Consider the following 13,618-nt stretch of genomic DNA (forward strand, 5'->3'; position numbering starts at 1 on the left):
AGTCCAAAGTTTGTCCTTCAAAGGAAGTAATGGAAAGGTTGACAGGTTCTCTTGAATACAAATTTCTGATAATTTTGGAGGTTGTATACCATTGGACTAAAAGCAAATGGGGTGGCACCTGTGGCTCAAAGGAGTAGGACGCCAGCCCCATATACCAGAGGTGGCGGGTTCAAACCCAGTCCAGGCCAAAAACTGCAAAAACAAACAAACAAACAACAACAACAAAAAAAACACACTTCCAGGAATTTAATTAGAAAGCCAAAACAAGGCTGGGCAAGGTGGCTTATGCCTGTAATCCCAGCACTCTGGAAGGCCAAGGTGGGCAGATTACATAAGCTCACAAGTTTGAGACCAGCCTGAGCTACAGTGAGACCCTGTCTCTAAAAATAGCCAGGCATTGTGGTGGGTGCCTATAGTCCCAGCTACGTGGGAGTCTGAGGTAAGAGAATTGATTGAGCCCAAAAGTCTGAGGTTGCTGTGAGCTATGATGCCACAGTACTGTACCAAAGGCGACAAAGTGAGACTTTGTCTCAAAAAAACAAAAACAAACAAAAAAAAAACAACCCTGAAACAGAATGGAAATTAATTCCACAGGATTGAACTAATTTTTAAAATAACTTTTTGTTTAAAACATTGGTGATTCGTTTGTATTCTATTTTCCAGAAATCAAGAAAACCCTTTTCTGGGCGGCACTTGTGGCTCAATGAGTAGGGCGCCGGCCCCATATACCGAGGGTGGTGGGTTTGATCTTGGCCCTGGCCAAACTGCAACAAAAAAATAGCCGGGCGTTGTGGCGGGGGCCTGTAGTCCCAGCTACTTGGGAGGCTGAGGCCAGAGAATCGTCTAAGCCCAGCAGTTGGAGGTTGTTGTGAGCTGTGATGCCACAGTACTCTACCGAGTGCAATGAAGTGAGACTCTGTCTCTAAAACAAAACAAAACAAAAAAGAAAACTCTTCTGTCTTTTGAGCTATTTATAGCTTTCAGCAATGTATGTACTTATAAGCAAAATCTAAAGCATTTGTTTCTTCCTCTCTCCTTGAATTCTCCAGAATTTGAAAACTATTTGTAAGTATTCTTAATTTCCGACAATATAGTTATTTGCATCAGTTCAATAAGAATCTGTTTTTTTCTATAGGACACAATAAAAAACACTGATTATTTTACCAAAGCTTTGACTGTAATGACATTTTCAGAGGTGTGCAGACCTTGTTAAGAAATTAAGGTTAGGGGCGGCGCCTGTGGCTCAGTGGGTAGGGCGCCAGCCGCATATACCGAGGGTGGTGGGTTCAAGCCCAGCCCCGGCCAAAACTGCAACAAAAAAATAGCCGGGTGTTGTGGCAGACGGCTGTAGTCCCAGCTACTCAGGAGGCTGAGGCAAGAGAATCGCCTAAGCCCAGGAGTTGGAGGTTGCTGTGAGCTGTGTGACGCCACGGCACTCTACCGAGGGCGATAAAATGAGACTCTGCCTCTACAAAAAAAAAAGAGAAATTAAAGTTGACTTTGTAAGGCCAATAAAAAGCCCAGTAGAAAAACTGGCCAGATACCTCATCAATAATGTTTTCTGATCTACTGTGAGTAAAGAATGTCACTTTCTGACAAGTCCACGAATCCTAATTTGCTTTGGGACCTCAAAAGAAGAGGAAGTTAGGCTGGGCTGGGTGGCTCATGCCTGTAATCCTAGCACTCTGGGAGCCCGAGGCAGGTGGATAGCCTGAGCTCACAGATTCAAGACCAGCCTGTGCAAGTGTGAGACCCCGTCTCTAAAAAAATAGCCGGGCATTGTGGTGGGTGCCTGTAGTCCCAGCTACGCGGGAGGCTGAAACAAGACACTTGAGCCCAAGAGTTTGAGGTTTTTGTGAGCTATGACTCTATGGTACTCTACTGAGGGTGACAAGGTAAGACTCTTTCTCTCAAAAAGAAAAACAAAAACTATTTCATAGATATGAAATGTAGTAGTAGGAGTGGAGACTGAAAGCACATATAGTGAAAATAAGATAGAGCCTGTCAGGCTACGGAAGACATGACTCAGCTGGTCTGGTCAGTTTAGGTCCTGCCTGACCTTTACCCCGTCTCCCATTCTTACTGTCTTGGAAATTCAGTTCCCACCCTAAAGATGCCTATCTTGAGTAGTTTAGGTGGATTGATTTAGGAGACTAACTTTTGAATTGAAATGTTATTTTGGTCATGAGTTACACTGATTATTGTTTAGTATGGATCATGGGTTTGGCAGATTATTGTTTAAGCTAAGGTTTACCATCGTCTCCACTTTGTCAAATGTGTAACAGTGTAAAGTTAGAAATGGAAGAACAGAACAGTCTTGGAGAGGATACTCTCACTGTTCTCCAGAATCCCAGGCTTCTCACAAATAAAGTTCAGTGGTCCTATCCCAGTCTCTGCATATTTGCTGACAGTGACAGGTGGGCAGACTCTCTCTGCCTAGTAACATTGCAGCTGGGGGGGGGGGGGCGGGCGGGGCAGAGATCAAAGGTTATCTACTGAAGGCCTTGCAAAAGGTTGGTGGGGGCATCTTGGGTAGAAGTGTCAAGACCAGTTAAGTTTCTTGATCTGGATGGGTCTGTTACTGGAATGCAGGACCTGGAAGATATCTCAGAAACTACCTCAAGGTATCTTTTCCAGGAAGATGAGGTCGGTTGCAGGTTGGGGGGAGGTGTGCTGTGCTCACTTCTGCTCCTGACTCACCGCTGTTTGAGAAACAAGTTGGTCAGGAAGCCACGCTGCAGCCATGGCTTTTAAAGATAACGGGTAAACACCTGTGGAGCCAGAGGTGGCGATTCACCGAATTAGAATTACTCTCACCAGCCGCAACATAAAGTCCCTGGAAACGGTGTGTGCTGACTTGATCAGAGGCGCAAAGGAGAAGAATCTTAAAGTGAAAGGACCAGTTCGGATGCCTACCAAGACGTTCAGAATCACTACAAGAAAAACTCCTTGTGTGGTGGCGCCTGTAGCTCAGTGGGTAAGGCGCCGGCCACATACTCCGAGGTTGGTGGGTTTGAACCTGGCCTGGACCAGCTAAAAAAACAACAATGACAATTGCAACAACAACAAAGCTGGGCGTTGTGGCAAGTGCCTGTAGTCCCAGCTACTTGGGAGGCTGAGGCAAGAGAATCATTTGAGCCCAGGAGTTTGAGGTTGCTATGAGCTGTGACACCATGGTACTCTACCCAGGGTGACAACTTGAGATGCTGTCACACAAAAAAAGAAAGAAAAAAAAAAAAGAAAAGACAAAGAAAAACTCCTCATGGTGAAGGTTCGAAGTCTTGGGATCTCTTCCAGATGAGAATCCACAAGCGACTCATTGACCTGCACAGCCCTTCTGAGATTCTGAGATTGTTAAGCAGATTATCTTCATCAGTACTGAACCAGGAGTTGAGGTTGAAATCACTATTGCAGATGATTAAATTAATTGTTTTAAAGGAGTCGGGCCCCAGCCCCATGTGCTGGAGGTGGCGGGTTCAAACCCAACCCTGGCCAAAACTGGAAAAAAAAAATTAACTCTTTTAATAAATTGATGACCAGTTGCTAAAAACAAAACAAAACAAAATGAGCCCCAAGATAAAAAAAGTACACAGAGGACTGTATAGATTTCCTCCCATGTAGTCAACAGGATATCCAGCACTGCCTGCTTATCTAGGAATGCCTAAGCTAGTGAGTTGAGTGATCTTTGTTGAGGATAAGGCTTTTTTTTTTAGACAGAGTGTCACTTTGTTATCCTTGGTAGAGTGCTGTGGCGTTATAGCTCACAGCAAACTCAGACTCTTGGGCTCAACAATTCTCTTGCCTCAGCCTCCCAAGTAGCTGGAACTATAGGCACGTACCACGACACCTGGCTAGTTTAAGAGACGGGATCTTGCTCTTGCTCAGGCTGGTCTGGAACTCCTGAGCTCAAGCCATCCTTCAGTCTCCCAGAGCGCTAGGATTACAGGTGTCAGCCACCATGCCTGGCCCTTAGGCCTAAAGCTTTTGAAGGTTTTCTTTATCAGTCTTAGAGTCCGAGACAAATTTTCAATCATACCTCTTTTGCAATATAGTCTGTAGATTGGGACTATTATTATTATTTTTTTCTTTTTGAGACAGAGCCCCGGGCTAGGGTACCACGACATAGCTCACAGCAACCTCAGTATCCTGGGCTCAAGCCATAATCTTTGCTTTGACCTCCCAGAAGCTGGGACTACAAGTACCCACCAACAATAGCCAGCTACTTTTTATATATTTTTTTAAACAAAGCATTAGTGTTATCTATTTGGCTATTACTATTAGCAATTTATCTACAATATTTAACAAGGTAAATTGTAGGCAAAAATTTAGTACAGTTTCAATAAAAACACCCCTTTTTTTTTCCTGAAAATACAGCAGTATTTGAAGGACTAATTTTTCTCTGCATCAGTTATAAGGAAGCTTCCCATCTATGAACAGGAACAAAAAAAGTATCTACAAACCTTGTAAACAGATCTGTATCATTTATAAACATAAATAATCCAAATTATTAACAGCCAACAGCAGAAATTAAAGTATCAATTCAATGATCCAGGGCTCTTTGTCTCGCTCAGCTTTACTCCTCCCTCTCTCCCATCAAGGACTGAGATAAACTAAAGCTCTGATAATAATACACTGTGTTCAGGACCACTCCTGGGTACTACTGATGATCCATGGGTCGCTTACGCCGAGTTACTGTTTATCTGTCAGTTCATTACTTTTTATATTTTTATAAAGTAGAGATGGGGGGGTCTCATTCTTGCTTAGGCTGGTCCTAAACTGATGAGCTCAAGCAATCCACCGGCCTCAGCCTCCCAGAGTGTTAGGACTACAGGCATGAGGAACTTCACCTGGCCTTTTTGACTACTGGAAAACAGAACACAGAAAGAATCAGCAACATTTCAGACAAAAATTCATAAAGATTATCTTAATCCCATGTAATTAATTTCTCTTCGGTTGAGGTTTACATAGCAGTAGTCATGGACATATCAGTTTTTTTGTTTTTTTTTTTTTTTTGAGACAGAGTTTCACTTTGTCACCCTCAGAGAGTGCTGTGGCGTCACAGCTCACACCAACCTCCAGCTCTTGGGTTTAGCTGATTCTCTTGCCTCAGCCTCCCGAGTAGCTGGGATTAGAGACACCTGCCACAACACCCAGCTATTTTTTTGTTGGAGTTTGTCCAGGGCCGGGATCGAAACTGCCACCCTTGGTATATGGGGCCGGTGCACTACTCACTGAGCCACAGGCGCCGCCCGACGTGTCAGTTTTTTGATGAAAGTCTTAGAATTTGTTTTTAGTCCGATGGTATATAATTTCCAAAGTTATCAGAAATTTGTATGTTAAGAGAACCTGTCAGCCTTTGCATTACTTTCCTTGGAGGACAAACTTTGAACTTCGCCAGTTTAAAAACAAAACAAACAAACAAAAAAAACCCTTTCTGGGCCAGGCTTGGTGGCTCACGCTTATAATCCTAGCAGTCTGGGAGGCCAAAGCAGGAGAATCTCTTTTTTTTTTTTGATATAGAGTCTCACTATGTCGCCTTTGATAGAGTGCTATGGCATCACAGCTCACAGCAGCCTCAAACTCTTGGGCTTAAGTGATTCTCTTGCCTCAGCCTCCCAAATAGCTGGGACACAATGCCCAGCTATGTTTTTGTTGCAATTGTTGTTGTTTAGCTGGCCCGGGCTGGGTTCAAACCTGCCAGCCTGGGTGTATGTGGCTGGTACCCTACCCACTGAGCTACAGGTACCACGGAGGAAGATCTCCTAAGCTCAGGAGGTGGAGACCAATCTGAGCAAGAGCCAGACCCTGCCTTTACTAAAAATAGGAAAATAATCTGGGTGTAGTGGCAACCATCTGTAATCTCAGATACTTGGGAGGCTGAGGTAAGCGGATCACTTGAGCCCAGGAGTTTGAGATTGTTGTAATCTATGATGCCATGGTATTCTATCTGGGGCAAGGGAGTGAGACTCTGTCTAAAAAAATTAAAAAAAAAAAAAAACACTTTCTGAGATGAATCAAACTAAAATAATTATGGAAGACAAATGTCCTAGAATAGACATGGTTAAAGACAGAATTGGTAAAGTTGGTCATTTTTGTGGCACATAACAATTTAACATAATAACCATAATTATTACTGATAACATATACTAAGACATACCAATATTCTATATTACAACATATATATTAACAATCCAAAGAAAATTAAATATATTATATTGGATATTTTCTATACAGTTTAACACACTAAATAAGCCTAATAAAATGTCTGTCTTAGACTTTCAGAGGTCCTAATATTTATTTATTTATTTATTGACAGAGTCTCACTATACCACCCTCAGTAGAGTGCCATAGCATCACAGCTCACAGTAACCTCCAACTCTTGGGCTTAAGCTATTCTCTTGTCTCACCCTCCCACGTAGCTGGAACTACAGGTGCCCGCCACAACACTTAGATATTTTGTTGTTGTTGTTGTAGCTGTCATTGTTGTTTGGTGGGCCCTGGCTGGGTTCGAACCCACCAGCCTGGTGTATGTGGCCAGCGCCATAGCCGCCCCTATGTGTTTTAAAGTTAAACACATAGGAATTTTTGTTGATAATTCAGAAAATTTAGCTATTATCATTAGACCAATCATCTTAATTTTATCTACTTATCAAAAATCATGTGGCCGGACCCAGTGGCTCACACTTGTAATCCTAGTACTCTGGGAGGATGAGGTGGGTGGATTGCTTGATCTCAAGAGCTCAAGCCCAGCCTGAGCAAGAGCAAGACTCCGTCTCTACTAAATATATATATATATATATATTTTTTTTTTCTTGAGATAGAGTTTCACTCTGTTGCCCTTGGTAGAGGGCTGTGGTGTGACAGCTCACAGAAAGCTCAAACTCTTGGGCTCAAGAGATTGATTCTCTTGCCTCAGCCTCCTAAGTAGCTGGAACTACACATGCCTGCCACAGCACATGGCTATTTTTCAAGATGAGGTCTTGCTCTGGCTCAGGCTGGTCTCGAACCTGTGAACTCAGGTGATCCACCTGCCTCGGCCTCCCAGAGTGCTAGGATTACAGGTGTGAGCCACCGCATCTGGCTATCTACTAAAAATAGAAAAAAAAAACTAGCCTGGCATTGTGGTGAGCACCTGTAATCTTGGCTACTTGGGAGGCTGAGGCAAGAGAATTGCTCAGCCCAGGAGTTTGAGGTTGCTGTGAGCTATGATGCCAGGGAACTCTACCCAGGGGACAGAGCAAGACGCTGTAAAAAATAAAAAAATCCAGTAAAACTCAGGAAAAAATGTATGCTGACAATTTGAAAACATCTTTGCTCTAATGCTTTATCAAATAACCTGGCTTATTAAATGAAAGCACATGTATTGAGAATAAGATGGAGTCAGGCAGGCTAGGGCGGACATGACACAGATAGTCTGGTCAGGAGTAACCTTCACCCTGTGTTCCCTATTCTTTTTTTTTTTTTTTTTTTTTTTGAGACAGAGTCTCACTATGTTGCCCTTGGTAGAGTGTTGTGGCATCACAGCTCACAGCAACCTCAAACTCTTGGGCTCAAGCAATTCTCTTGCCTGAGCCTCCCAAGTAGCTGAGGATACAGGTGCCCACCACAACACTTGACTATTTTCTATTGCAGTTGTCTTTGTTGTTTAGCTGTCCCGGGCAGGGCTTGAACCCGCCAGCCTTGGTGTATGTGGCTGGTGCTGTAACCACTGTGCTACGGGTGCTGAGCCCCATATTCCCTATTACTGTTTTGTAAATTTAGCTCCCATTATAAAGATTCCTATCTTGAATAGTTTAGGTGGATTGATGTAGGAGATTAACTTTTTTTTCCATGCTTAGTGTTTTATTTCATAAAACAAGCCATGCTGTCAGCCCTCTAAAAACCCATACTTATATCTTTCCAATTTCCACCATTCCCAACCGTCAGATTTCATTCATTTCCTCCAACCTCAAGCCAATCACTTTCTTTTCACAAAGGAGATTAACTTTTGAAATGAAATATTATTTGGGTTCATGAGTTATACTGATTTTATATGGGTCTTGGATTCTGCCAATTTCAGGTAAGGGTTAACATGGTCTTCACTTTGAACTTAAATGTATAAAATTGTAATCCTGGCCATGCACAATGGTTCACGCCTGTAATCCTAGCCGTCTGGGAGTCTGAGGTGGGTGACTGCCTGAACTCAGGAGTTCAAGACTAGGATGAGCCAGAATGAGACCCTGTCTCTAAAAAGAATAGCCGGGGGCGGCGCCTGTGGCTCAGTGAGCAGGGTGTCGGCCCCATATACCGAGGGTGGTGGGTTCAAACCCAGCCCCGGCCAAACTGCAACAAAAAAATAGCCAGCCATTGTGGCGGGTGCCTGTAGTCCCAGCTACTCGGGAGGCTGAGGCAGGAGAATCGCCTAAGCCCAGGAGTTGGAGGTTGCTGTGAGCTGTGTGATGCCACGGCACTCTACCGAGGGCAATAAAGTGAAACTCTGTCTCTACAAAAAAAAAAAAGAATAGCCGGGCGTTGCGGTGGGCACCTATAGTCCCAGGTACTTGGGAGGCTGAGGCAGGAAGATGGCTTAAACCCAAGAGTTTGAGGTTTCTGTGCGCTAAGATGCCATGGCATTCCAACGAGGGTGACAAAGTGAGATTCCTCTGTCTCAAAAAAAAAAAAAAGGCTCGGTGCCTGTTGCTCAGTGGTTAGGGCGCCAGCCACATGCACTGGCACTGGCCAGTTTGAACCTGGCCTGGGCCTGCTAAAACAATGACAACTGCAACAATAAAATAGCCGGGCGTTGTGGCACTCTACCGAGGGTAACATAATGATGTCTCAAAAACAAAACAAAACGCCCCAACAAATTTCTTCTGATAAAACTGGGACTTGTTCACATTGCAAACTTTAGTTACCCTGATAGGTAATCTAATTACACCTGTGGCTCAAACTTTGTTTTTAAGAGACAGAGTCTCACTTTGTCACCCTTGGTAGAGTGCTGTGGTGTCACAGCTCATAGCAATCTCCAACTCTTGGGCTTAGGTGATTCTTTTGGCTTAGCCTCTCGAGTACCCGGTACTACAGGCGCTCACCACAATGCCTGGCTATTTTTTTTTTTTGTTGCAGTTTGGCCGGGACCGAGTTTGAACCCACCACCCTTGGTATATGGGGTATATGGGGCCAGCGCCCTACTCACTGAGCCACAGGTGCCACCCAGTGTGGATCAAACTTTTAGATAAAGCACTTCCCATGGAAGTTTGATTTTCAGACCTTTTACCCTTTCTCCCCTTCCACTTTAAAATGAATTTTTATGGTTGGGTACAGTAGCTCACACGTGTAATTCTAGCACCCTAAGAGGCCAAGGTGGCTGGATTCTTTGAGCTCAGGAGTTCAATATCAGCCTGAGCAAGAGCATGGCTCCTGCCTCTACTAAAAATAGAAAAATTCACCAGTGTTGTGGCAGGCACCTGTAGTCCTGGCTACTCAGGAGGCTGAGGCAGGAGGATGGCTTGAACCCAGGAGTTTGAGGTTGCTGTGAGTGAGGCCGATGCCATGGCACTCTAACTTGGGGCAACAGAGTGAAACTCTGTCTCAAAAAAAATGTGGTTTTACATTTATTGATAAGTTTTTTTTTTTGAGACAGGGTCTCACTGTGTGACCCTTAGTAGAGTGGTGCCACAGCTGACAGCAACCTCCAAATCTTGGGCTTAAGCGATTCTCTTGCCTCAGCCTCCCTAGTAGCTGGCACTACAGGTGCCCACCACAATGACCAGCTATTTTTTTTTATTGCAGTTGTCATTGATGTTTAGCTGGCCTGGGCTGTGTTAAGAACCCTCCAGCCTCCGTGTATGTGGCCGGCACTGTAATCACTGTGCTATGGGTGCTAAGCCTTGGTAGGATTTTTTCTGTGCTATTAAGGAGCTTGCCATGTATTTGAGGAATAACTACACAAGGAGAGATGACTCCTTGGTGTAGGGAAAAATGTGCTCCAGTAGAAAACTATGCATTATCTGATTTTAGAGGAAACCTGTGGGTTTTCAGTCTAATTCTATGGAAGCTCTTCTGTTACTCTGTAATAACTGATCACAATGCAAAGTAATTCTTCTCTATCGACATGTAGATTCTGTCCATCTGGTCAAGGTTCAATGTCTTTCTCTGCCTCTCTGTAGAAAAACTAATTTTGTCCCCATTTATGCATTCCTGTCAATTATCCACATCTATAAATCAGTCTCATCAGATTCTCTTTTGAATTTGTTACAAAATTGGTCTGGTTCCCTCATGAATTAAATAAAATCTTTGCCATGCATTCATTTTTTTGCAGTTTGGCTGGAGCTGGCTTGAACCCGCCACTCTTGGCGTATGGGGCTGGCGCCCTACTCCCTGAGCCACAGGCGCTGCCCTGACATGCATTCATTTTTATATTTGTATGACAATCATAATTTACTTGTTTTCGAAAACTATCTTTCTTTTTTTCTAAGACAGAGTCTCACTATGTTGCCCTTGGTAGAGTTCTCTGGTGTCACAGCTCACAGCAACCTCCAACTCTTGGGCTTAAGATATTCTCTTGCCTCAGCCTTCCAAGTGGCTGGGACTACAGGCACCCATCACAATGTCCAGCTATTTTTGTTGTTGTTGTTGTTGTTGTAATTGTCATTGCTGTTTGGCAGGCCCAGGCTATGTTCAAACCCGTCAGCTCTGGTATATGTGGCTGGCGCCCTAGCTGCTGAGCTACAGGTGCCGAGCCTCGAAAACTATCTTTTAACAGTGGCAAGGACAGGACAGCAGGGAGCGAAAGACTAAAGCAAAATGGTACACCCCAAAGGTTTAGACACTGGGGCGGTGCCTGTGGCTCAGTGAGTAGGGTGCCGGCCTCATATACCGAGGGTGGAGGGTTCAAACCTGACCCCGGCCAAACTGCAACAAAAAAATAGCCAGGCGTTGTGGTGGGCGCCTGTAGTCCCAGCTATTTGGGAGGCTGAGGCAAGAGAATTGCTTTAGCCCAGGAGTTTGAGGTTGCTGTGAGCTGTGATGCCACAGCACTCTACCGAGGGCGACAAAGTGAAACTCTGTCTCTAAAAAAAAAAAAATCAGAAAGAAAAGAAAGGACAAAAGACTATTGAGTTACTTAGAGAACAATTGCTGTACATAATTAGGATTTGGCTAGCAGTTTGAATGAATATAGTTGCTAAATTTTTGATATGTATAGAACTATAATAAAGTCATATACCCATCTGATAAAAGTTGATATTTGTGAGAGATCTGATTCTCAGTTCAACATCCCACAGTGTCAAGGGGAAAACTAAATTCTTCACTCTCGTTATATCATAAAGTATATAAATGATGAGAATAATTACTCAAATGGAAAACAGCCCTCAAAGTGTTAAGCCTATGAAATTAAGCTATTCAATGGCTTCCCTACTATATGAAAGTGGTAGATGTAGATAGAAGGAGAAGAACCAGAGTTAATCATTGACTAATGGGGGGAGGTAGACAGAATGGTAATGCCTTGTAATGAATGACAAGTCAGGGTACACATAGGGTACAGTGAGAGTATATATCAGGGGCATTTAATCTAACTCTGTAGGTGTGTGTGGAGTTGAGGGACTGTCAGGGAAGATTTGCTAGGAAAAGTAACTTCCACATTAAAGAACTGAAATATAGGGCAGCACCTGTGGCTCAAAGGAGTAGGGCGTCAGCCCCATATGCTGGAGGTGGCGGGTTCAAACCCAGCCCTGGCCAAAAAAAAAAAAAAAAAAAAAAAAGAGCTGAAATATACAAGCAAGTTTTCAGCCAAGAAAAAGGCAGGAGGGGGAGTGACAGCATCAGCAGAACATGTTACACCCAAGGAACAACAAGTATCTAACTTTTTTTTTTTTTTTTTTTGCAGTTTTTGGCTGGGGCTGGGATTGAACCCGCCACTTCCAGCATATGGGGCCGGCACCCTACTCCTTTGAGCCACAGGTGCTACCCCCCTCCCCACCTTTTTTTTTTGAGATAGAGTCTCAAGCTATTGCCCTCGGTAGAGTGCTGTGGCATCATAGCTCACAGTGACCTCCAACTTGGGCTCAAGCAATCCTCTTGATTCAGTTTTTCTATTTTTTTTTTTTTTTTGGTAGAGACAGAGTCTCACTTTATGGCCCTGGGTAGAGTGCCATGGCATCACACAGCTCACAGCAACCTCCAACTCCTGAGCTTAAAGCGATTCTCTTGCCTCAGCCTCCCGAGTAGCTGGGACTACAGGCGCCCGCCACAACGCCCGGCTATTTTTTTGGTTGCAGTTTGGCCGGGGCCGGGTTTGAACCCGCCACCCTCGGTATATGGGGCCGGCGCCCTACCGACTGAGCCACAGGCGCCGCCCTCAGTTTTTCTATTTTTAGTAGAGAGGCGGTGTCATTGTTTTGCCCTGGCTGCTCTCAAACTCGTGAGCTCAAGCAATCCACCCACCCCGGCCTCCCTGAGTGCTAGGATTATAGGCATGAGCCACCATGCCTGGCCCAAGTATCTTCCTTGTCCAGCAGCTGGAGCTCCTTTGTGTAACTCAGAGTTGTTCTCAGGAGGAGGAACAGAGAGTGGAGTGGAGCCTCCACCCCATACCCTCCTCCCTGCACTGAAGTTTGATATTGAAGAGTTGTATGGGTCAGGTCACAAAGATCTTCCTAAGCAAGGGTAAAGAGTTTGGACTTAATCCTGAGGCTAGTGGAGAGCCAGTAGAAGACTTTTTCAACTTTTATCTTTTATTTTGAAATAATTATAGATCTACAAAAACAATACAAAAAGTACAGAGAGGTCTCTTATACCCTTCACTGAACTTCATCTAATGTGAACATCTCAAATAACCATGGTACAATGATCAAACTAAGAAATCAACATTGGCACAACACTGTTAACTAAACTACAGGCTTTATTCAGGTTTCACCAGTGTTTGCACTAATGTCCTTTTATCGTTCCAGGATCCAATCCAGGATCCCAGATTGCATTGTGTTGTCTGTCCAGTGAAGGATTTAAAGAAAGAGATATGATGAAATATGTACTACCCCTTTCACCATTAACTAAGATAGACTCTCATTGGATTAAAGATTTAAACTTAAGACATGAAACTATAAAAATACTAGAGGAGAATGCAGGGAAAACCCTTGAAGAAATTGGTCTGGGTGAGTATTTCATGAGGACAACCCCCCGGGCAATTGAAGCAGCTTCAAAAATACACTACTGGGACTTGATCAAACTAAAAAGCTTCTGCACAGCTAAGAACACAGTAAGCAGAGCAAGCAGACAGCCCTCAGAATGGGAGAAGATATTTGCAGGGTATATCTCTGACAAAGATTTAATAACCAGAATCCACAGAGAACTCAAACGCATCAGCAAGAAAAAAACAAGGGATCCCATCGCAGGCTGGGCAAGGGATTTGAAGAGAAACTTCTCTGAAGAAGACAGGCGCACGGCCTTCAGACATATGAAAAAATGCTCATCATCTTTAATCATCAGAGAAATGCAAATCAAAACTACTTTGAGATATCATCTAACTCCACTGAGACTAGCCTATATCACAAAATCTCAAGACCAGAGATGTTGGCGTGGATGCGGAGAAAAGGGAACACTTCTGCACTGCTGGTGGGAATGCAAATTAATACATTCCTTT

The 13,618-nt window shown here is 43.9% G+C and overlaps 1 pseudogene; it reads left to right on the forward strand.

Moving 5' to 3' along the window:
- Positions 1-2,743: 2,743 nt before the first annotated feature.
- On the forward strand, positions 2,744-3,422 carry LOC128577075 (40S ribosomal protein S20-like; annotated as a pseudogene).
- Positions 3,423-13,618: the final 10,196 nt, after the last annotated feature.

This window comes from Nycticebus coucang, chromosome X, assembly GCF_027406575.1.
Source record: "Nycticebus coucang isolate mNycCou1 chromosome X, mNycCou1.pri, whole genome shotgun sequence".
Classification (NCBI taxonomy): Eukaryota; Metazoa; Chordata; class Mammalia; order Primates; family Lorisidae; genus Nycticebus; species Nycticebus coucang.